Genomic DNA, 26,020 nt, shown 5'->3' with positions numbered 1-26,020 from the left:
AATGAGTAGTTTTAGTAGTGAAACCTTGTGTGCAGGAGAGAGGAAAGTGTGCTAATCAGCTTCACGTTGGCTACTCCCATTCCCAGTAGAGCAAAAATCCTGTGTGGCACAGGAAGATAATCACTTTCAATCTGGACCTCAACGTGAGAAGTAGGATAGCAATTCAGAGCCTGGTGCTGATAATTAGGGAGCTGGAGAGGCTGATCTATGAGGAAATAACATTGATTAAAATTTGCATTTAGAGCATTTTCCCACAGAGGATCACAAATGCTGTGTTAGTGCTCAACCAGTGTTTTCAGAAGCAGCCATTGATGGGCTGCAGTACTCTGATGGACCCTAGTGCTCAGCAGCTTTTCTGAGCAGGTGTCAAACAAAGGCAAAGCCTACTGAACGCCCTCGTGCTAAGCACTCCATGAGGAAGTGGTGGGGATGTAGCTGAAGCAATAGACACATTACATCTGTTTGTGAAAACCCTCTCAAAGCCCCCTGCCTTTGTTTCCAGCCAGGTGCTCCTGATTTAAACAGCTCGGGACATAAATAAGAGGCAGGAGCGAAGGATGGCTGGGACTGTATAGGCGCTACTGGTACTTGAGCAAAGTACCTTAAAACCACTAGCAGAAAAAACAAGATGAAAGTACTCTCTTCCACTGCTTTGAATGGCACAGCAATAGATGAAAGCATGCAGAGAGGAAGAAGTGGCTGTTGAGAGGGAAACCAGAAGGTACTGCAATTCAGAAGGCCGTTGCATCAGCTGCTGGCTGCAGGATCACATCCACCTGAAAGTACATGATGCAACGGGAGAGGAGAATATTGCAGAAAGAGGAGATGTGGGGATGTGATTAGATGTGAGATATATCCACACCCTTAAAAAGGGGAGCTTAAGTTACAGAGAACTTTCCATGATCTTAGGAAAAAAAACAAAAAGATGAAGAGGAGCTTAACTTGGGATTCCTAATAATGTCATCATAACTCTGTGTGCACTGATTAAATACCAGGACTTTAAAATAAAGTATTCCTTTTGGGAGCAACCATGCTACTGACAGATTTATGCCACACACGTTTCATGCTCCCTTGCTTTCCCCTGCTGGTGATCTCTGGACAACGATAAATACCTCCAGCACCTTCCCCCATTCTTACCTTTATTATGCAGACAGTTGGAGTAGAAACTTTAAGAGTGATGTGAGTAGAGTGCCTGGAATGAAGGGTAAGAAAGGACAGGCTGATGGCACCTGGATTAGCAGGTATCCAAGATCCCAGCCTGGCTGCATGCAGCTTCTGGGTATACCCAGGTTAGGAGGGGGAGTGAGTAAATCCCGATGACTCACAGGGATGGGACAGAATGGAGAGGCTGACGACTGTCAGCTCCTAAAGGGTGCATAACGAGCATATCCAAAATCAACACATGGATCTCATTGAGAAAAATTGAGAAACTGCAGAACCGACTCAGCAGACTAATCTGCTCTGCTAGCAGAAGGAAGGAAGGAGGATCTGCTACAAAAATAGAAAGGGATTATAGAGTCTTTATGTTGCTTTCCACTGCTTGTTCTGTAGAATAAGTAATTTGTATTAGAGAAAATGAAGACATTGCAAAGCACTAAAAAGTAACCTTGGAGAACTAGAATTTTTCATTGTGATGGGTCTTTGCCCCTGCATGGCTATAGGTGATGTGAGCATAAGGCACAAGCTCATGACAAGATTAAGTGCTGCTCCTGCTGCCAAATATACAATGCTTTCTTTTTGAAATATTCATGTAGGTCATTGCTCCAGTGAAGTATATACTTCAGTAACAATTTTCAAATCTTCCAGGTTCTCATCATTTAACCATTGTTAATTATTCGGCAGTTATGCTGATGAAAGGTTAAAAATGATCGCAGAGCCATTTCTTCAGTCAAGGAAGGGAGAAATGGTTTTAAATTAAATCCTTGCAGTCGGTGCTTAATGGTAATGACATGCTATTTTTATATTATTTGAAGTAACAGATGATTACTTAGAAACTTCGACACTGGAAAATGGGCTAGAAAAGTATGGTGATCTAAATAACAGACAAGCATTCTTGGCTGTGAAATTAGGACATGGAAGAGGCCATTACAGAAATATAACTTTACAAGGGGATATCTTGATGAACATCACAATGCAAGACTCACAGTTCTGCTGTCAGGGTCCATGTGTAAAATAAGCAGAGGCTGGATAAGAGAAACTCTGCTTTTCTGAGAAAGAACAAGTTATATTTTCATATATTGCTCATGTGGTAAGTCTTGCACATTGAAATGAAAAATAAAATATAGTAAACCAACATTATGCATAGTCTCTTTTTTGAAATCACACCCCAAATATCAGTAACTTCTAAGCTGCAAAGATTTTACTTCTGTTTTCTGAAATCTAGTATGGCTGAACTATGATATCCAAGGGTAGTTGTCCTTTGGGTGCCACACCCTGGGCGTTCTGGTCATCACTAAAAGATGAGCCCATGTTTTAAGTGTTGCAGAGGTACTTAAGTGAGTGCTGTAAACAACTGCCTAACAATTGGCGATCTCCTGTCTATTAGAAATAGCCAGAGAACTTGTTTGGGCAAGAGAGGTATTTGGTACATAGAGTTTAAAGAAGAACAAATCCGAAGATTCAGTGATGTCTGTGGAAGCATGTGCTGGCATTAGGAACTTCTCCCAGTTTTCTGAGCAGTAACTAGGGCTTAATATCAAAATGTGAACTGCAAAATACTTCAGGAAGTACAACATTTAAGAAGATTAGGGAATACAGTCCTATGTCAGGCCTGTTCTGACAGCAAAAAGGGCTGGCTTGATACTTAAGGAATTTCAAATAGAGAGCAGCTTAAATATATGCCCAGATATTGGAAATATAAAGCAAAATGAGCTAATTATTCTCACTTGTATGTGACAGATGAACTCAAGTACTACAGCAACACTGCATGGAAGGGGAAGAAAAATCAGAAACAGGGAGATAAGGTAATATACAGTGAGCAACCACTCCATCCCAGAACATAATAAGTAATTATTTAAATTTCCTCTTCTGTGTTTCTAGTGCTGTGCTGTTATTGTCAGCAACACTTTTATCATATTATGGCTGTTGGGGGAACATGCTGCCCATGCTGCTGAGGAGAAAGGCCTGTTCCTGGAGCTCTGTGGGGTCCCAGTGGGCTCTATGATGCTCTGCTCCCCACCACTTGTCTTGGCAAGCAGACATATCTGCTTATCACACAGAGAAATATCTCACTTGTACCACTGGCAGAAAGCTGTCTGGCTTGGAGTCCACCTTTTCTTCCTGTCATGCCACCAGAAGTCCACATCATCCTCCTCCTCCTCTGGAGTGAGGGTGGCTCTGCCCTTCAGGCCATGGCCATCAGGATTGCATTTGTCTGAAATGAGAGAAGATTGCTGCTGATGTTCCTAGCTCTTTATTGAAACAGCAAAATGAGAGAGAAAATAAATGGCTCGACCGAAGCCTGGTAAGAACATAAATTGCAGCATAGATTAAGGAAGTCAGTTTTGTCATAATAGAAGGCAGAGCTTATCATTACATTTCATTTCTTTTAATGGACACTTTCTGCTGCACTTACAGGAACAGGGCAGGGCAATTCTTTCTGAGCTGAATTATGTGTGTGTATTCCCATGTCATTTTAACCAGCCAGAGCTTCAAGGCAGATGCACCTGAACCGCAATATATTCTTCCTTTTCTCTTGTTTTCATTAAAGCAGAGACCAAACCACAATCTACTTCCAAGGCAATTATACCCATCTCCTCAATTCAAAAGGACAAGAATGTTAGATAACATAAAGTGCCTCAAATCTTTGAGAGGTGCATTTTGGTCTCTTCTCAGCATTCATCAGCTCTAAAGACATGCACAACTCTTTCCCTCATTCTTCCTGGCACTCAAAAAATTGTTCATCATCATCACTTTAGAAATTATTCTCACTTGCAGATTTTTTGACTTTTCATGCCATGGTTTGTGGGCTTGTTTTATTTGTTTTGTTTTTGTAATATACAGCATCACTAGAATGGGAGTACTTTCCTATTTGTATTAGCAGTTTACCTTGGAGATGTTCCTGCTGAAGTTTTTACAGCACAGAACTCATCTGTGTGAACCCGTGGTTGAAGTCATCTTCTAAACAACTCTTCACCAAGAGCACCTGACAAGAGTCTTAAAGGGTGAGATAATTTACCTTTAAATGTACCTCATTTATTAAAGTGTACAAAGGAATGAGCTCACAATTCAGGAAAGAATAACCCTGTCAAATCGAATCATCCCATTTTTTGACTCTTCATCATTGTAAATTTGTCATGTATGCATCTTTGAAGGTTGCCAAGCCTTACAAATTAGCTTGCTGGGAAAGAAGAGGAGCCAGAAAGGTAGGAAGTAGCAAAATTGTCTTCCCTGCACCCTCACACTGTCCAGAGCCAGGCAGGAACAGCTCTGAACATATCATCTCAGCCCCAGATTATTGCCTAAATACACACTGCTGTCCAGCACTGTGGAAGAGGTGCTATGTGTCAGAAGAGGCTGTTCATCTATTTCTCTCTCCCTGCACATTCTATTCAAACAGCAGTTTCTGCTTAGATCCTAACAGGTAAAGCACAACAGTCTTCACTGAATAGAGCAGGGCTGAATTATTTTAAATGCTCTCAGGACTTCAGTTATCTTCCTTGCACTTCTGTGGCTACAGATGCTGTTAAAATAGTTGCACTGGTGTGGCTGGATCAGACACACATGTACCCGCATGTCTGCAGCAGGAGCAGCATCACCAGTGCTGTGCTGACCGTAGGGTTCAATCAATAACCCACAGCAAATGCATCACAACCTCTGCAATGCATTGAGGGATCTGACAGCTGGCAAGTGGCACTGTGAGTAGTGAGATACTTCAATGCAAATCTGATCTCAGAAAATTTGGTGTATTTGGGGTTCTATTTTTCAAAGACCCAATTAGATATCCATGTAATAGAAACTAAAAGGAGAATTAATTTGATGCCATCATTTTATTGCTCCATCTTCATAAAATCATACTTTGTCTCCCCAGATCTGGGACAGTGGAAGGGAAACAATGTGTTCTCATCTCAAGTTGAAAATAAACATTAATACATATGATATTGCCATTAAAAGGGTTAAAATATACATAAGATTTTCTACAACCTGGAAGAAGTAAGCTAACATGCGTCAGAAGGCTTGTAAAGCCATATCTGTTAAAGGGAATTATTCTCTAATTTTCCTCAGCAGAAATATTTCTATTCTTCTACAATTCAGACTTTCCTTCAGTTGCAAAATCTTTTCCTTCACTTATTCTTTTTTTTTTTTTTTTCCCTTTTTTCCCCTCACATCTTTTCCCAGATATCTGCCCTCATCAATTCCATACCTATTCTTCTCTGTCACGACATCCTTTCTCCTTTTTTTCTCTCTCCTTAAATTTCAGGTGTGTCTCTCAGGTCCCTTATAGAAATATCTCCTTCTCTGCTCTCTGCCTTTTACCTCACACTGATCATAAGTGAAACTCACATGTACAGAGAGAACTCCAATTAGATTCTTGGGCTGCAACTGATAATTTAACACCATACTGATTAAGTTTTAAAGACTATTTCCTGATAAGTGCAAGGAGTCCTCCTGGACATCCCTTCAATCAGTTCCTATTTGCTTATAGTCTCCCTACAGTGCTCAGAATTTTCTCTGGTAAGTGCATCATCTCTCTGAAGTTACTGGCATTTCTGCAAATACATTTGGTCATGGAATGACAGCCTCGAGCAATGCAGATAACACTCAGTTAGTAGGAAGACTGCAAATAATGTGCTTGTCAGACACCTCCCAGTCCCACTCCCTTTCCCTGATTGCTCAGGCCAGGGAATATTTTTTTGCCTCCTCTCCTTTTCTGTGATTTGCATTTTCATTTCCTAAGAGTACTAAAATGTCCTATTTACCTTGGACTGCAGCAGCATCAAGATCTTTGTGCATCTCATTCCCTGAAGGAATTTCCCAGGCAAGTATTTCCCCACTGCACCTATTTTTTAAACAAAGGAAAAAGATTTTTCTAATGGGAAAAAAAAAAAAAAGGAAAAAGAAGGTCCACAGAGAAAGCCAAAATCCTTCAGAAGAATAATTAATTTTCTGGATACAATTCAACAGAATGCCATTGTGCCTGTTGTGCCTGTGAACATGTGTTAGCAAGAACTAAAAGCTTCACAGCTTGTAAGCCCTCTCTTAGCTGATTGGGATAATCAGAAAAAGACCAGTTCAGAGTATGTTGGGTTTTTTAGCATATGTTAGTTCATGCCATCAGCTAAAATTTCTGGAACCACTTATCTATCCCTTGAGAGCCCTTGAAAATTATTCCACTTTTCCAAGCACTGAATTCTTGTATGGTGGTAGTAGGGAGCAAGAGAAAGATTACTATTATTAGAGAAACACAGCTTCAACCTGAACACTGCCCCCAGCAATGTGTTTCTGATAATGCATAATACACTCCCTTAAGCTAGTATGAGAGGTAGGTCATTATTTTGATTCCTTTCTCACACAGCAAGAGTACAAGTGGACAGCCAGTATTTCTCTGGCATGGTGGTGGTTCTTGTTTTGGACACTCCCAGTGGCTCAGACTCTTGGGATCACTTCCCACCCTGTTGTTCAGGACAGCTGACTGGTCACTGCAGCTCAGCTTAGCTCTGGAAAGAAGGAGGCCTTCAATATGGCTAACAGGCTGCTCAGAGAAGCTGTGGGTGCCCCATCCCTGGAGGCATTCAAGGCCAGGTTGGATAGGGTGCTGTGCAGCCTGATCTGGTGGATGGCAGCCCTGCCTACAGCAGGAAAGTTGGAACTGAATGATCTTCAAGGTCCCTTCCAACCCAAGTCATTCTATGATTCTAATCTAAATTATCTACTGTTCACTTCAGCTTCTGGAAGGGTCTTCACTTTGCATTCAGGGTCTCGGGAGAAGGACTCCAAATTGAATGCTACATTAAGTTCAGCTTCAATATCCAAATCTCAAAACCAGTTTTTAATCTGTTTTCTGTTATGATGACTCAGAATCATCAGAGGGGGAGTGTTGAGGTGAGAGTTGATGCAGATGAAGCCTTCTGATGGCTGACTTTCCTTTGTGTGCAGAGAGTACTTTATTCTCTTACACTTTCACCCCATCAGGAGCTCTGGGTAAATAGTTTATGCAGATAGGTTAGCTCTCTGTTCATAATTCTCCCATTCACCTGGAGATGAGAATCTTAAAGATTCAAGCCATAGGGCTTCGATGAGGATTTATGAAGTGATATTTTTCTATTTTAGAATAATAGCTGTCATAAGGAAAAATAAAGTTACAGAACTAAAGTTTGCCACAGCCACATCAAAACGTTTTTTAAAATCTCATTATGTCTCCAGACTCACCACAGTGCTGACAGTACTGCACAGAGGTGCAAAGATCTTCAGCTGAATAGCTGTTATCAGATGCTATGTGCTGTATGAAAACAAGAAGCTTCTATTGATTCAAGGTCAAGGAAGTCCCACCAGTACCTACCTCTTACTGCCTGGTCCAGAGAGTGCCTGTAAGATTTACACTGTTCTACTGAAGTTAAGTCTGAGTGCACTCTTCCATTTCCTCTGACATTTATTTGTGCTTACTTTCCTTTCCCTGCTTCAGTGCTCCCACAGAATGTGAGCCCTCTCCTCCGCACACTCTCCACCTTGATCCCTCTCCCCGCTCCTAGTGTCAAGCAACAGGATCACCTGGGTCATCTAAGCTAACTGAACACTCTTATACCCCCACTGATTTGCACCTTTTGATGGCATGCCTGTGAACAGAATACTTTTCTTTGGGGGAAAACAAAAACAAAAACAAAACAAAACAAAAAAACCAACCCCAAAACAAAACAAAACGAAAAGCATCCTAAGAAATTTTGTTGATTCTGCTTAGTGTCCTTTGTGCCATCTGATTCTTTCTTTTTTAGATTCTTCCCACCTTTATTTTTTTCAATCCAGTTTTTATCCCATGGCTTCTTCCCTGAGCTTAAGGAGTAAGCTTTAAGCTGCAAGCCTATCTTCAGCTAACTCACTGGGATTTTTCTACAAGGACAGTGTTGACCACTACACAGTGTACATTGCCTTCCTTCTCCTCAAAAACAGTAAGATTACTATAGTTGTTTTGTATCTTATCTTTTCCTATCCAGTCTCTCCATGGTCAGAGGTATTAAGAGAAACAACTGTACTGAGTCCAGAAGCAGTGATTGAAGCCAGTGCTATGAAAATACAGCTAACTCATCCAGACCAAGTCTTGGGGATTTACTGTCTCAGTTCAGCCTGATGAAGGTTGTACCATGCTGTCTTGCATGACATATAGAGAAATCCTCTCTCACCTCTCTCACCCCAACACTGCAATGATAGCTGTGCCTAGCAGTCCTCTGCTTGGATAGCAGACTCCCTGCCCTAAGTGTCAGCACTGCTTTCCTGTAGCTGTCTCAGTAGGGCAGCCATCTGCATTTTTCTCTACAACTAATATTTAGACTGATACATCTGGGAGTTGCCCTAGTTGTCACTCTATGGTCAGCATTAGAGGATGCTTTTCCTTGGAAATATTTTTCTCTGTATATTAAAAATGCTGACTGCCACTAGCTATTAGTTGGGGCAGAAAGAAAAAAAACTTTCCTCTAATGTGAGCCATAGGACTTAATGGGAATATAAGTCCCCTGCTTAGCAGATTTATCATAATGGGAGCAATTTAATCCCTCTTGAGCAAAACTGGATTTAAGCCAGTTTAACCAATACACAAAAGACTCTGAAGCTAATTAGAAGGTCTTTGTAGTATCCAGACCGCAATAAATATTAATGCAATGTCCTAAAGAACAAGCTTTATGTTCCTGAATCATACATTTATTAAGTCAAGATTTGACCTTTTTGGAGATTACACGGACAAACTCCTTCACTCTCTGCAAACACAGGCAAAAATCAATCTCCTGCAAGCGTGTGCTAAAAAAAATCCAAAGGCCATATCCTACTTTTAACAGACACATTTCATTAAACTGAACAGAAAAAAACCCAGCATCCACACACACACACACACATTCACCAAAATAGATTGAACCTTTCTGATTGAGCTATAATAAAATAAATACTAATGCCATATACACATTTTTAAAATGCCACATATTCATCTTGATTAATGTCAACAGTTAAAGCTATTTTGTTCCTCCCACACTAAGAGAAGTCTACCTAGATATAATTACTGCTAAAAAATCTACAAACTCTGCTGCAGGTACAAAATCAAACATGCCAAAATTAGTAAATGCTAAGATGAAATCTATCAGTAGGGTGCTCATTCTTTATTATGCATATGTGCTGGTGTTTTTCTCCCAGATGAATGCTCAGAAGGATTTTAGCTCTTATCCTTCACACCCACCAGCACAGTGCTCTGACACGGAGGATTAGACGGTGGCAGAGGTGGCTGTTGTTGGAAAATGCCGTGTGTAATGGCTGAAGCCATGGCTGTGAAACAAGGAATCTGTCTTGCTGTGCGGTCCCCTGATCCTGGGACCCAAAGAGGACTACAGCACTCAGAGAAACAATTTCAAAAAGAACAACTGTGATAACCAGTACATGGGCTGTCTATGCAAATGAATAAATGGGACTTCATTTTGCCCTTTTAGCCACCTGCACAACCTTCCCATAAAACTTCTGAGAATAACACTGTAGACTAATCCAGTCCCCCATAAACATTTATTATAGTCAGCTGGTATCACGCATACACTACTGGAAGCATCTGGGAGAAGAACCCATCTCTCTTATCAGGCCATCATTATTTTCAAAATCACATTCATTTTACCAAAAAATATTTTTCACTTAAAAACTATAGAGCACTGTAGTAGCAGATACGCCCATTGCACATCTGCAGCAATACTGCTACAGTTACTTAGCAACCAGTAAGATTTTTCTTTCCTGACAGAACCAAAAAAAGAAATCATGTAAAAGAAGAGAAAAATTGGAAGCAAATTGAGTTGAGTAAAAAACAGGCAAATAGTGTTTTAAAATTCAACACACATAATGAGCAGGGTATGGTTTTTCTGCATGAACCAGCAACTGTTGCACAGCTTTAACTCAGCCTCTGCTTTCCAAATCAAGGATCAATCTAGTTCAGATTTGCCTACCATTAAGAAGCATTATCTTACAACCTTGTTCTCTTACCTGTATTACATTACAGGCAGAAAGAGGCAGAGAAAAGAAAAACGTAGCAATGGAGCCCAGCTCTGTGCTCAGCCAGAACATCACAAACCTTCCTTCTGGACTGCAAAGGGGCTGCAGCAGAAAACAGAGGAGACAAACATTAGTGCATCCTGCCCTAGCTGGCTAACAGGCATTTAAAATCACTAGGACAGATAGTCCCATAAACACGCACACTGCTTTTCCTTGACTGGGTCTACCTCCTTCCTCACTGCTCCCTACCACCTCCAGCAGCAGGATTTAAAAGCTGCCTTGATGCATTTAAAGAGTGAAGATGTAATGTACATTCTGGTATGGAGCAAACTTAATGAAATTTCTATACCTTGATCAATCAAACAGAACCCCTTTGGCCTGGCTTTTACAATTTAGGAAGGAACGAATCAGAGTCTGAAGGAAATTACAGACTTAATTACTGAGAGTAATGGTGCTATGAATAAGCATTTAGATTCTCAGCAGGAGGTAATTACATTTATGATAGTTTTGAAAATTTAGCACTGTAGCTTTCTCTGCAAGACAGCAGGGTTTCATCAGGATGCTATTGTATATATATTACATTCCAAGGCAATAAATGTCTTAAGAATAAAATACCAGAGACCGACATTCACTTCTGTACTTAATTATTTCATTGGGTTTATGCTACATTTGAGCAAATGTACTAATAATCATAATTTATTGAACATTTTCTATAGAAAACGCTTTTCAAAAGAAAATACTATCTTACTGCTTTACTTGATGTTTTCCACTGAAATACATTTTTTTGCCAATAAAACCCGAAAGCTCAATGTGTCTTGTTTTCATATTTGCTTGCAGGTAAACCATTTCAGGACAAAAAGTCCATTAAAAGACTTCTTTTAATATGATATTTTTTTTCAGTAAAAAAAAAAAAAAAAATGGAATGAAAATCCAACCTTCTTCCCACAGCATTAGATGTGGTGCAGGTCTGCCACAATGGTATCTTTCATTTCTATAAAACAAATTTTCCTTGTCAAATGCAGAGGGAATAAAAGGATCTTTCTAACATAAAAGAAAGAGAGGGGGCTGTGCACTGTGGCTTCATTAATGTCAATTTTCAGCCAAGCACCTAGCACTGTAGAGGGCCCAACAGAGGGGACATGACTGCTGTGTCCCTTTTCCGAAGTCAGTTTTCCTCTCATTTCTTGTCTTGGCATGCCTTACTTGTACAGCAAATGTTTTTTTTATTCTCTGTTTGACCTTTCTCAAGGAGACCATTTCCTTTATCCAACACAAGAGGAGTCATGGTTGTCAGAGCCAGGAAGGGGCTTCAGCAGAGCAGAGCAGACTACAGGCCTTGTTAAGTGCATGGAGGCACTGTGAGGGGTAGATGGAACACTGGAGTCACTTTTTTGCTCTGGCTGCTTGTTGTGAGGCCACTAATCTGAAGGAAACACCACCTACACAGGTGTATCACTTTGTGCAATTCAAGCATTCTGTGCACATGCAGGAAGCATACCCGCTTTTCCCAAACACCCCACAACCTCCCGCCTGAGCAACAAACCCATCACAGGTTTGCAGGATCCCCATATTTCAATAAAGAGCACCTGTGACATAGTACATCTCCAGTTTCCGCAGGTTATGATTTCCCCTTCACTATTACTGATCATTCACAAGCAAGGATGTACTTTATTTCCTGATGCTGAGCAGCATAAGAGCTGGTTTCATTTGGCTCTGTGCAAGCAGCACAGAGATCCATCCGTTCACCTACGCTTGACAGGAGGATCCTCTTAACTAAGAAGTACTTATATCAATGTCTGCTTGCTGCTTAGCTCAGACTGTCACTGCTAAACAGGCTCTCCTGCCTGAGAATGCGATAAATCACATATCAGAAGCCATATAGAGTTGTGATTTAAAGCAAGCAGAGGATTGCGAAAACTTGGATGAAGACACAAGAATTTCAAGGGGCTCGGATGAAGAAAATCACTGCATACCCATCTCATTATTCAGTCCTTTTGAACACAGCAAGAATTGTCACAGTGGCAGTGTAGGGCTGAAAAGCAATTGCGTGATCTCTATAGCCATTGCCAACACGAGAGCCTTGCTGCCATCTGGGCAGGACAGGTCACCTCCTCTCTGCACTGGACTGTGGTGATCTCAGTCCTGAGAAATCTTGCCACTCAAAAGAGAGATCTTTCTTACCACTGAATCTTTATTCATATCACACATTCGTTGTCCTTTCTGTAGGATAATCATATGAAGGCTTTCTTTCTTTTCTTTTTTTTTTTTTTTAAAATAGAATTTCTATTTTCTGTTTTTGTTACTTGGAACTAGATTATCATTTTTATATGAATTCTGGGAGGCCTGAAATTCAATTGTATGGAATTCAAAGAAAACAGAAATAGAGATCCACCTAAGCAGAAAAATAAAGTACAGCCCCTCATGGGGACCAGGTGCTCTCCCTGGGCTCACAGAGCATACAGGAGGCTTGTAGATCAGGCTCCGACTCTGCCAGTCATATTTAGAGACAAGATTAAAGGGGGAAGGAAAACCAGCTGCAGATAAAGGGAGAAGTTCATTATCTCTTCTCTCCATCTACTTGCCTCACCCCAAACCTTTAATTAAGGAAAGGATACAATAGTTTGTTAAACTTCCCTATTTTAGATTCACTTCTTTCCCTTCAGAGATTCACCACATCAGAGAGACTGGCTCATGGAGCAAGTCAACTCAGCGGGCAGCTTTTGTGAAGCATTTTTTTCCACCATCAGGAAGGGGTGGAAGTGACCTTTTAAGGCAGTGAGCCAGGTTCATGGCTGCATGTGACCATATTGGGCTGGCTGCGCCATACTGTGGGGAATACAGGAATCCTGCTTCTTGGAAACCCACTGCCTCTAAGCCCCACCGATGGCACTCAGAACTTCAGGATGGGAAAAAAATAGACCAGAGCTGGCTTATCTAAACTGCTTTGCAAAACAAAACAAAACAAAACAAAACAAATAAATAAACAAGAACTTCTCTATGGAGCCCTAGGGAAGAAGACAGACATTCAAGCCTACCTTCTAGAGAAACATCTGTAGCAAGTAGCAGCCAAAGCTAATTTTAAGACTGGCACTAACTTCGTCTAGTCTTCTTCAGTCAGGCCAGTCTACCTCTGTGCTCTTTGCTTCCGAAGCCAAAATAAGCAAGATAAGCAAATGACATTGCAGCCTGCTTGTAATTGTTAGTTACCAACTAAATGTATAAAAATCTAGTAGAGCTTTGCTACTCAGGACATGTTTACATTTAAAAATAATTATGTGATTTCAGCTTCATTAAGTAAAGAAAACTGAAATTGTGTGTGAACTGTCACTGTGAGAAATGTGCCCGAACAACCTGACTTGGACCAGAACCCAAACACGCACTTAACTGAGACTATTTCCCAAAGAATCAGCAGAAGGGCAACTCTTTAAACTGCAGATGCACTGTTTCATTAATAACGAGCCCTGACTGCACTTCTAACAGAAACTGTCTTCAGAAACCATCTTTTCATGTGGCACAGAGGCTCTCAGGCATTCAGGCAGGGGTCCATCCACAAAAGTTCTTATTGTAAGCCTTAGTTTTCAAAAAGTCTTTAGAGCAAGAATAACATCTTCCTCTTTATATCAGCCTGGCTTCAGAGTAGTAGAACCAGTGCTGATTAAAAAGATAACAAGTCCATAAAATCCCGCTTTTTAGCCCTCTGTTCAAGAGATCTCTGTAGCACATGTTGCTATTCTCACTCAGTCTGACCATGGGAGGAACAGAAAGCACTCTCCATGTAGGAGTGAAACCAGAAACAGGTGGATTGATTGATTGGGCAGTTTTTTTTTCTTTTAGTAGCTGGAAACTTCCTTGCTTTCCTATGGGAATACCACAGGAAAATATAACAAACAAACAAATAAAAACCACCACAGAAATCAACATGACAACACAGCATTACGTCTATGAAAGACAGTGCACCGATCCTACCATTATCTTGCCACAGACATATTTTGGGACAATTCACAAGGGAGTATGTTGTGGGAGATAAAAAGCAATAAAACAGGGAAAAATTGTACGTATGGTGCTAGAAATCTTAGTGAGAGGGCTCTTTAAAGAAGTGAATGCAAGTTGCTGGGTTAGAGAAACCATCTACCCAGGTTAAGGAACAGCAAATACTGAAATAACCTATCAGTTAAAGAAAAAGTTCAAGAACGAACGACATCTAAGACCAAGAGGCACCAATCTGAACTGAAGGATAAAGATGACAAGATTTGATTATTGTAAAAGTCACAGGAATAACATTTATCACCCAAGGTGGATGGGCAAGAGCAGACTGATATTTCTGTGGAAGAGAGATATAGTCATAGTACAACAACTAACAGGATGGGGAAATACCGTATCTATTGCTTTATTCTCTGTTCTTTTGTCCTATTATTTTTGTTTCACAGAATAGATGTTTAATCATATACTTAAACTGCAGGCTTTCTGGGGCAAGACCATTGTTTCTGAGTGTGAGCAATAAAAAGTACAGCAGATGCCCAATTATTGGCTAACACAACTTGCAATACCAGAAAAGAATGTTAGAGTAGATGAGGACTGACCTATTGGCACACAAAAGCTGATAATGGATGTTGGGGTCTCATGCAGAAGAAGTTTTGCCACCCAAGCACTGTACATTAAAAGTGAGAAGGACTATTATGTTATCCTCAGAACAATTTTCAAACATTTTCCTATGTTGTTGGTGTCTAAGTTAAGAAACTACATTATTTATCTGTCTCATGTCAGTAAATCTACATAGTCATCCTATCACCTGAGTGCTGATAAAGGTCCTAAAAGAAAAGAGACTTATATGGAGTATCTGATTGCCATCTCTCTCAGTGCTCTTACATAGCACAGCTTTTTACATTATGCATGGCAGACACTGCATTTCACAAAACAAAAGTGACTTTTGGAAGCCCTCTGGCATATAGCCATATGGGATGACTAGTGAACCCCACGGTCTTCTTGGAAAAACAGCAGCTCCAGCAGCTACTCTTCAGCGCCAGTTATTCTCAGCTAGTATTCAAGAGATAGTTAATAGGTCCCTCGGATTCAAGATAGCCTTTATGGTCAGCTCCAAAACTGTGTAACATAAATTTTTTTTTTCTGCAAGACTGACATTTATAAAGACTCCATAATTTAGTTCAGAGCCATTTCATCTAGCACACGGGTGATTTAAGACTTCTGTGGCAGATGAATCATAAATGCTGAAATCTAGCTCAGTTTTACTGTTGTGATAGGCATCTGCACTGAACAATCTATAAATAAAAGAATGTGAGCAACTATACATCATAAATATTTATTTCCCAGTTTACGTTTCCCTATCCATCAGACAGACCTGTGGCGGGGGCTGAGAAACGTGTTTGTAACAAACTCTTCAAGCAGCTACCAAACAAGCAGCGAGGACATCTCAGGGTCTTCATTAATTTAGAGACAGTGAGAATGTGGAACTGAGTTTGTTAAAACTGTGCCCAAGAGGTTTTCCTGACATGTTTCATAACATGAGCTAGCCAGCTGTTACTGTCACCCCTGGAGACAAAGTAAAGATGACTTTTGACAGCAGGTAACTCCTGTCTCTGTTAGCAAGCTGTCTCAGGGGTCACTGCCCACATCCATCCATATCCATTCTGCACTGCCAGGTATGTGGCAGGAAAAGCAACAGAAAGACTGCTAGAGGTAGTATTTACTCATGTTCTCCAAAATCTTGAATAAATAGGATTTCCCAGGAAAAAGGGTATAGCTCATAGGAACACACTGATCTTACAGGAAGACCACAAGCCCTGGTAGTCATGCAAACAGGTGCTACTATGAAAATCTTGAACTGTGGAGTCTTAAGGGGAAAAGCAGTAAATATTTCACTCGGTGATCTTAGTTTCTGCTCTTTTTGCTGCAGAGTATTTTTAACAGCATTAATTATTTCCCAGTACTTGCCCTTAAATGTTCTCTATGAGTCAAGCTACAAGCTAACTTGCACTAAATAATACTACGGAAGCAGACAATTAGCAAAAATGCATCACAGTATTCTGTAATACAACCACAGTAGTGGCTGATATAGGACCTCTGATTTAATTACTGGGTCTAAGTTGTCAAATAATTGAACAAATCAGTGAATCAATGAACTGTGCATATACAGACTATTAAAAACCATAGTGGCAAAGGATCTTGAGGTACCAGTCAACACATTACTCTGCAGTGAGTCATTTTTGGCAGAAGTTTGCTGAGAGGTGGTGAAATCTCCGCTGTAGGTTTTAAGAACAAAGACTAGGAAATAAATGCCAATGCTTACTCACTCAAGCTGTAACATTATTATTTTTTCCCCTGATGTCTAAATCTTCCTTCCTCAAATTTAAGCTCATTACTTGTTCTGCTAGCCTCAGCCAATGTAGTGAGCACTTTATTTCTTCTCTTCTACAGTAGCCTTTCACAGACTTCGCCTGTAAGTATGCAATGCACAGCAGCTGCTGAGGATGGCTCCTGTCCTGAGTCTCCTCAGTCCCTGGGCTGAGGCCAATGGGACAAAGTTCAACAAGACTGAGTGTAGGATCCTGCACTTTGGTCACAACAACCCCAGGCAATGCGATAACAGGCTAGAGGCAGAGTAGCTGGAAAGCTGCATGGAGGAAAAGGATCTGGGAGTGTTGTGGTCAGCTCTTGGCTAAACATGATCCAGCAGTGTGCCCAGGTGGCCAAGAAGGCCAATGGCATCCTGACTCGTATCAGAAAAACTGCAGGTGGAAGGAGCAGGGAGGTGATTGTCCCCCTGTACTCAGCACTGGTGAGGCCACACCTCAAGTGTTGCATTCAGTTTTGGGCTCCGTGCTACAAGAATGATATTGAGACCCTGGAGCATGTCCAGGGAAGGGCAACAAAGCTACGATGGGTCTGGAACACAAGCCTTATGAGGAGCATCTGAGAGAACTGGGATTGTACAGTATGGAGAAGGCTGAGGGAAAACCTTATAACTGCCTGAAAGAAGGTTGTGGTGAGGGTCAGCCTCCCAGGTGGGACTAGACGGAATGGTCTTAAGTTGTGCCAAGGAGGTTCGGGTTGGATATTAGGAAAAACTTCTGTGAAAGAGATTTGACACTGGGATGGGTTGGGCTTCCAAGGTTGCAGTGGAGTCATATTTTATTTCTTCTTCACTAACTTTTTTGTTTGACCTACTTAATAGCTTAATTTGAAACAAAGAAAGAAACATTAGCAAGATTTTTTTTTTTTTAATGACAATAGTACCCCAAACTAGACTTTTACATCTTGAGATATTTTCCTAACAGTAGCAAAATTACTGGGAATTTAGAGAAAGACAAATATGTCTTAAATTTTCTTTCTTACTTTCTTTTCCAGTAGTGTCCTGGAAGTAAAGCAGTTGATAACCTCTAACTGAGACACTGCAAAGTGAAAATGAGGACATTCTGACAGAAGAATGGAGCTCTGTGTGGCTGTGTGCAAGTCCTATTAATAGCGGTGCCCTCAGATAATTAGATATTGCAACTGAAGACCCATAATTTAGAGGAAGAGTTTACCCTCTTCAAAACAAAGTCAAAATAAATGAAAATAAAATGCAAAAATCAACAGCCTATCATTCAAAGTAAGGCAATAGGAAATATGGAATGGGAGGAGTCAGCCATTAAGTTTTCTGAGATGTAACACAGAAAACCAACTATTTGATTTCACTGCTCATACACAATGTGTGAGCTATTACATTTTCAAATGAATGTTCAATTGACTGAGGAATCTCAAAGTAATAATAAAGTTGTGTGTGTAATAATAAAGTAATAATAAAGCTGTAAGTATAGCAGGCTCAGAGCAACCTGTGTTTCCATTGTGAGACGTAACACAGGAGATGGAGAGGATGATAAAACATGGTTACAGACACCTTCTCTCCTGTGTAAACATCTGTTTATGCAGTCTATTGGCAGGCATCGTATGGGAACTAGAAGTAGTAAGAGATAAATGGGAGCAACCTCTAGCTCACCAAGGTCACAGTCTCTTCCCCGCTGTGGGCTGGCTCCCTGCCCTCCTATGAGGTACACACAGGCATTTACAGACCTCACTACCTCTGCCCTGAGACAGGGGCTTTTCCACACGTGATTCACTTCACAAATGATGATCTGGGACACCCTGTTTGTTATCTTGATGCTCATGTTCCCAGTTATATTGCATGAGCAGTGCTTGAAGTGGCTTGAATGGTATCCAAGGAGACATCTTTACTCAGCTAAACTAATTGGTCCCATCTTATTGCTATCTGCAGTTGCTTCTAAATAGACAGTATATGATCCCAGAGAGACCATAACAGTTTCTTTATACAGCATATTTTATAAAAGATACATAATAAATACATTTATCAGAGCTGTTTTTGCTACTTAAAATAATGTCGTTAAGCTTCTTTATCCCATTCACAACATATTATTTTCCACTTCCTGCTGACAGCCCGTAGTTCACATTATGCTCTCCCCAGATCTCATTTTCCTTTCAGTGTCAGCGACCCCGATTCCTCTCCCTGCCGCACTTTCCCCATTTGCCACCAGGTGTCACCAGGCAACCCAGCAGCACCGCAGCTCCGCTGCGTGATTTGGGAATTATGGGGAAAAGAAAAATGAAATTCTCCTTCGCTGCCAACACATCCACACAGTAATCAGAGAGCCACAATTCTGATTTCCCCTTGCCTTCCTCTGTTTTGCATCAGAGCTACAAGATGGAAGCAGCACCAAATATCCTCACCATGGCCACTTGGCACCAGCTCCCTGGTTGCAGTCCTTCCAGCACACCTGGACAAAGCCTTCTGCTCCTCGTGTCAGGTTGTCCTGGGGACTCAACGAGACATCAGCATTCCTAGTTATACTGCATCTACAAGGAGAAACAAAAAAGCATGAACAGAAGAGGGACGAAACAGAATCTATTGGTTGATAGATAGATAATAATTGGTTGTTAGCAACCCTGAATGTAGCGGGGGGGTGGGGGGGAGGGAAACTAGAATGATCATTGAAACTAGATCGTTGAAACTAGATGATCATTCAACCCAGGTCATTCTATGATTCTACTTATTCAGGTTTCACTTAAATATATGTATACATATATATATAAAGTATGTATTTCATAAATCAGTTGTTTTAATAAAATGCAACTCTTCACCTTTGTCCTCCATTTCAGCTTCCCCAAATCTTTACATTTCCAACAAGATTTTAATTGCTGTTTTGACCAAGCATTATCATAATGCCCATTTCTGTCATTTTTATTTTTATTTTTTCCAGCTCTTCATTTCTACATTAATTTGTTGTGCAGAGCATATTGTTCATGTATTTATTTTTTAAGCCATCTGGGCCAGAAGCTTGAATAAATTGCAGGCAGGTACCAGGGCTGCTCATGAGACCCCTGGCACAAAACCCATGTCTGCCAAGCACAGAAATAAACCTGCCCTGAATTCCCATGGGGACAGCTGGACTTGCTGTGTGTGGGGGGAAGAAACACACCCAGCTCAAGGTGTGTGTGTCAGCTATTATCACATCACAGATCACAATGCAGAGAAGAACAGAACAAGAGCTCCCAGTGCCTTTCAGAAAAGCAAGCTTTCTTCTTGGATCTGAGGGAAGCACTCACATCTTTGCTTTTAGGTATGTGATGTGGCGAACAAGGCCTCTTTCACATGCTTTCTTCAGAAATAGAAAGAAAATGAATTAAACAAGGATGGGGAGAACATCAGCCTGCAGATCCCCCACTACTTTCTGCACCCGCAATGCTCAGAACTGCTTACAGAGTAGAAAGAGTCATTCTAGATGAGTTTGGACCACCTATGGCAGTTTGGGCAACTCTGGCTTAGTTTTGTGTGAGACTCACACAGCACAAAGCCTTTGCAGGATCCAACAGGCTGGGTTGACTGTTCAGTGTTACCCCTAGATTTCACACAACTGGTTATTATTTTTCATATCTCAGCTCTTTGACCTAGATTCAGTAGCCTGCAAAGTGTCACATTTGACTTCTAAAATAAAAATAGTTAAATTGAAAAATCAGTCACCAGGCAGTTTTATATTCAGTTCATTTCAGTTCAGATTCTTTGTGCCTTAGAGAACATAAGTTACGTTAGTTTAAATTTTCTTAATGGACCGAGTTCAGAAGTGATGTCAAATTAGGCATAATTATGCACTGGCCAGTGAGTCTAATAGGCATATCACATACATACTGAGAGAGGTGCGCGCATTTACATCTTCTCTGAGGCACTTACTGCTTGGACCCAAAAACACAAGGGGCATGAAATGCCACCTGGGATTCTGGATGGCTCAGAAGGTTGTGGCTAAGTGACCAGATACCTGATTCTTTCCTACATGGGCAAGCACTAGGGGCCAGGACTTGGCAGAGAGATCAGGGGCCGCTGCCAGAGGATATTTCTGCTGCTATGCAGGAGCTGCTATGCTAGATACAATCTGCAATGGGTGATTTACTTTGGCAGTCCCAGTGGTACTGTTTCAACTGTACTGCACATCTTTGGATTTCTGGCTCGAGGGAAAACTCTAATCCAGCTTTTTCCTGAGGAACAACATGAAATAGCTTTTGTTTGTTTCCTTAAGCCACAGCCAAACAATGCCAATGAATCAGGATAAGAGATGTTCTTTCTCTCTTATTTTGAGAAGGAAATGTATTGGGTTTTTTTTTTGTTTGTTTGTTTGTTTTGTTTTTGTTTTGCATTTTTTCAGAAGTTTCAGAAATACTCGATAAATTCTAGTAGCCTTAAAGCTCTACATTCATTAGTAATGTTCTATGTTACTACAGAAGTACAGTGTACAGCTGAATGCCTACTTGAGAGTAAACACACCCAATAAACAAGCAAATAGAAGTAACTACTATCAGCCAGGTTTTTTGTTACTTTCTGCTAACTCCTTGACTTGAAACATTTGCTGAATCTTAAGGTGTGGTCAGTAAATGTAAATGTGCCTCGTGAAAAATGAATAGATTACTTCTGTATTTTTCAAGACATATAATCAAAATTGGATGTTTAAATTTTAGTTCCAGCAATAAAAATACAAAAATAAAATTAAAAAAAAAGAAAAAAAGAAAAAGGTTTGGGCTTTTAGTGTGCAATTACATTTTGTAGGTGATCACACCACAGCGTGCAGGAAGAGAGATGCCATTATAATTGTCTGCAGTGGTCTAATGAATTTCTTGGCACTGAGTCCTCTCCTTGATGGCCCACTTCACAAGATCTACCCAAGCAGCCTTCTGGTTTAACTCTCTAGTTACCTATTATTTGACTAACAACACATAGGTGCATTGTTAATCATAAGTAAATTCTTGATTACTTACAACATGAAACAAGCACTGGCAGTCTGAAAATATACCTCTGCAAGTACGTTTTCCTGCTTAAATGTGTGTGAGTGCATTGCATCTACTACCAGCCCACAGTTCTTTTCTGTGCTAGTGAACATCATCCTAGAACGTGGCTAGTAGTTGCTACAGGATAAAAATTTTAAGATAAATTTTCATCTCCATTACTTTCCTTCTAAAATGGAGGTTAAAACTGTAGATACAGTGCTTTTATTTCCCTGCATGTCACAGGGCTGTTGAGCAGGCCAGCTGCAATAGTTAGAGGGCACAAGGGCATTTCCCCACTATTTCACCCCAGAGAGGGAAGAGCAAGTTCTAGCCTTTAAAATTAACTTCTGCTTTTGAAAATGTGGCTGTATTTCTTATCACCCCTTTGATTTGAACAGTTCTGGTGCCTTTACTACCACTAATCAATATTTCCTGCACTAAATCATTTACAGAGAACAACCACTGAAGCTGATTCATGCACCTGGTGCCAGATCTGGCAGCACAAAGAGCTCAGGTAGTAAAGAGTGTCCATCCTTGCACGTTCCCCCCCAGCCCTAATGCATTCCACAGATGGATAACAAAGAATGAAGGGAATATAGCTGGAGTCAGTTCGGCATCAGCAAAGAGCAGGAGTGTGTGATTTACAGTTTGATAGCTGTCACAAGCAAAAATCATTCACTAATGAAGTCCAAACAGGTGTCAAATAGACCTTGTGTTCCTGTTCCTATCTCCTTTTTCTTGTGGACTGAATAATTCATCAGCAAACACTCACCTGTGAAAGCCATGGGTAAATCTCACACTGGAGAGTTTTGCTAAGGCACCTCTGTACCAGGAAAAGAGTGAGCATGGGCTTGATATGTTCCAGAGGATCAAATTTTCAAGATAAGAAGGGAGCCCACAGCTTAGGGGGGCAGGTAGGCAAAAGGAGGTTGATCTCCTGTCCCTCTGGTACAGGTCAGCAGGAAAAGAAATTAAGAACAGAAGACCCATCTTTTGGCATGCCTCATGTATCCTCTTCCCTGCACTGCTGCGAACAGGTGGGGTGGTGGGCAGGCTCCCATCCTGAACAGGAGCATGTCTCTGTGGGATCACATAAGGAGTTACACAGACAAGAAAAGCAAGACTGGATTTGCTCTTATATCAACAAAATTCCTTCCCTTTCCTTTGCCCAATTTGGCAATGGGTGGGCTCACACTATTCAGCTGTGATGGCCTCAGAACATCTCTGGTGAAGTCAAGCACTGAAAATTTTCTTTTGGCTTCTGCAGATGTTAGAGAACATTTTAAAATTCAAATTGTATGTGAAAACCTGATTTGGCACAGTTGAATTATCTTTGAATGAAACTACCACCTACCTTCCCAAAGAGATAAAATATTGCAAAAAGAAAGCATTCACAGGCATCACTGACCCTTCAAGGCAAGCATCAGATCTGCCAAAAAATGTGCTTAGTGCGGTCAAGGCTGACAGAGTTTAGACAGATGAAATAAGAAGGGTCATGACTGTGCTGTCCCCTATTCTTAGGTGTTCTTACTTGCAAAAAACTGAGTTCCAGTCAGGTTTTCTAAAATCTTCTGTCAGCTTTACTCTCCCTGAAGGTGTTGTAGTGTTTTTTTCATTTGAGAGGTGGGCTTTTGCTGCTGTGAGTGGGCTGTAGACAGGATTTTGAAGATGGCCTATTTGGTGACCTGGCAACTTAGGGAGCTGATTTCCAGTTCAATGGAAAAACCTCACCAGCACTTGCTAGAAAAGTAAGATGGACTTCAGTCGGGAAATGAAGGAGGGAGCTGACATCTTGGCAGACCATGAGAACTGAGACTTAGGAGACTGACAGGGGTGTGAAGAAACAAGTGAGATGGTTTAATGTGGTCAGGGAAGGAGCTCAAGGGAGAGGATCAAAGAGTCAGCTGATGTAATCAGAAGGCTAGACAGGACAGTGCTGTGGTAGCTTGTGACATGGGATAGTGAGAGCTTGGCTGACAGAAATCAATCCTTGAACAGCAGGAAAAGCCTTACAGATGAAGCAGACAAAGTGTCTGAACAGAAAAGTAAGTCAGATGGATCTGTGGGCAAAGCTTAATCAAAAATGGTATCCTTTTGAGAATGAGAGTTACTGAAGGAAGAACAAAATCCTGAGGAAAATAAGTGGAAATATCCCCAGCTGGAAAAGAACCATTTGGGGGTCTGCAGTGCCAGGGGGTGCTCACTGACTGACATATCCTGAAAACCTGGGCTTAGATTTACTGGTCTGACAGTACAAGTTGGCTGCTGTGCATGCTGAGCATTTAAATCAGCCAAAATTACATTCCACATCTGAAGTATTAACCACAGTCTTTGAAAAGGAAGCCTGTGTGTCCTGGTGACGCTGGCTGCAGCTGGTCTGGGGAAGCAGCTCACAGCAGCTAACAGCTCCTGAGCAGCGTGACTCCCAACACCAGCATGGGCAAACAACTTTACATAAGACTGATCTGAACTTTCAAGGCCCTGTTCTGATGTGAGTGACCTCACAGGGCCAGATGAGGCCATCCTGGCACTTGCAAGGCCATGAGTCCAGCTACACCTGTTACTCTCTTCAGTATACCTGGGCAGGAAGGTTTCAGACAAATAGTGGAGGCACTCATGCACCTATTTTTTTTTTATTTTTTTTTTCCTCCCCAGACAATCAGTGAAAGGTTTCAATCAGCTAGTTTCAACCAGCTAAGGTTTGAATTCTGCCTTTCAGTTTTGTTCCATTGGTTTGTGCAAAAAAAATCACAATATTTGGCTACATTCATTTTAGGGGAAAACAGAAATAATTTTTGTTTGTGTGGTTGTACAGATCTGAATTTGTTTTCCGAGAGAGAATTTTTGAGCAGTGGATTTGTATTTGACAGTACATCCATTTCCTGTGGATTTTGTTGGCCAGTTCTCCAGACACAGAAAGCTGCCTCCAGCCTCTGTAACCCTTCTGCCACAATTGCAAACAGTCTTCTTAAATTTAGCATCTTCCTTGTATAAACCAGTGTATATTCATTAGATTCAGCTAACAGGGGCCTCACTGTCTATTGCAATCAATCCTCTTGCTGCTACTTTAGAACGCGGCCAACATATCCTTCAATAGTCCATATCTAAAACAACAACATCAGGCATTTTTTAATACAAATATTTCCTTTCTAAGTCTGATAGGGTGCAAAAGAAAATTCAAAGAAATTCAAAACCGAAGCAGCACATTGAACCAGAACACTTACCCGGAGTTAAATGCAGAACAGGTGTTAGTTGTGGTACTTGATCACAGAATGGCCTTGTACGGTGACAACAATGAAAAGATGGTAGTAACTATCCAAAAGGTTATTTGCAGGAAAAACACACCCATATAGAAGCCTCTGGTCTGCTGGGAACCTCTGAGGCAATCTCCACCAAGGAACAATCTCCAAAAGATCCTGCTTTAGTGGTGGTCAGCCCTTAAATGAGGTCTAGAGGAGGTGTAGTTAAGCTCCACTCTTTCCGGGAGCACAGCTAAATTACTCTCACCTGTGCTCCCACAACTGACCCGACACTTGCCTCAGCTGATTAATCAAAGGTTCAGGCTGTGATTACCAGTTTCCCATACAGGCCTGGGTTGGAAGAGACCTCGAAGATCATGAAGCTCCAGCCCCCCACCTCATGCAGAGCCATGAACATCCACATTTAATACTAGACCAGTCACGAGCCAATGGAAGTTGCTTGCCTGTAAACATAAGATGTGACCAAACAGAGACTTTTTTCACCAAAACATGTTTCATGTTGAAGGACTTCACATCATTTAAACAAATGACACCTATGGGAAGATATAATGGTTTTGGCAAAACTCACTTTGAGACCTGGAACACACCACACTGCAGTTACTGCAGCATCCCTCTGATGACCTAAAATATCCAACCTCAGGTCCTCCAAAACCCAGTCGAAAACCTGCAGCAAAACTCATATCCCCATCCCACCTCTTAGACTCTCACCTTTCACCATACTTCCTCATCTTAGATCCCCTTCAGCCTATGACAGGTAAGATGCTTGTCTTTGTTCAGCATTTCATAGCCTGTCCCCATGACGTTACAAATGTTCAATTTGTATTAAGTATCACAAATTTCCCAGCTGCTTCTCCTGCTGTGGAATGCAATGCTTACTTTTGAGCTCTCAGCAGAAGACTTTACATCAACAACACATGCCAAAAAGCTTGAGGTTGTTCATCGTTTTCTGTAATTTGCAAAATGACATTCATAGCCCAATTCACCTTTCTATAGGTTAATCTTCCTGTTACAGCTTTAACATCTTTCAGCATTCCTGAACGGTGGGGTCTTCTGGGGGTGACCCAACATCTCTCCTCTGTCAGAGACAGCACACTGGACACCCAACACCAGGTGTAACTTCAAAAATGAAGAGCAAAGTGGAGTTGCCCGTCGCCTGCCCCGCTGGCCACGGCTTTGTGAAGGCAGCGCAGAGTTCAGTGAGGCTCTGCTGCCACAAGGGTGCACTGCAGACTTGTGCTCCGTTTGTCCACCGCAGTATTGGGGTGGCCCCATCC

At 41.2% G+C, this 26,020-nt stretch overlaps 1 long non-coding RNA gene across 1 annotated transcript; it reads right to left on the bottom strand.

The window, feature by feature from the left end:
• Window positions 1-5,893: 5,893 nt before the first annotated feature.
• On the bottom strand, window positions 5,894-24,898 carry LOC107316614. Its single transcript, XR_001556477.2, has 4 exons — window positions 24,711-24,898; window positions 18,904-19,029; window positions 10,156-10,266; window positions 5,894-5,998 (listed from the first exon to the last, which is right to left on the bottom strand). It is a non-coding gene; the product is annotated as an uncharacterized LOC107316614 (long non-coding RNA).
• Window positions 24,899-26,020: the final 1,122 nt, after the last annotated feature.

This window comes from Coturnix japonica, chromosome 7 (assembly GCF_001577835.2).
Source record: "Coturnix japonica isolate 7356 chromosome 7, Coturnix japonica 2.1, whole genome shotgun sequence".
In the NCBI taxonomy this organism is placed as follows: domain Eukaryota; kingdom Metazoa; phylum Chordata; class Aves; order Galliformes; family Phasianidae; genus Coturnix; species Coturnix japonica.
Note: the sequence above shows the minus strand (reverse complement) of the source record. Positions and strands in the feature narration are given on the sequence as shown.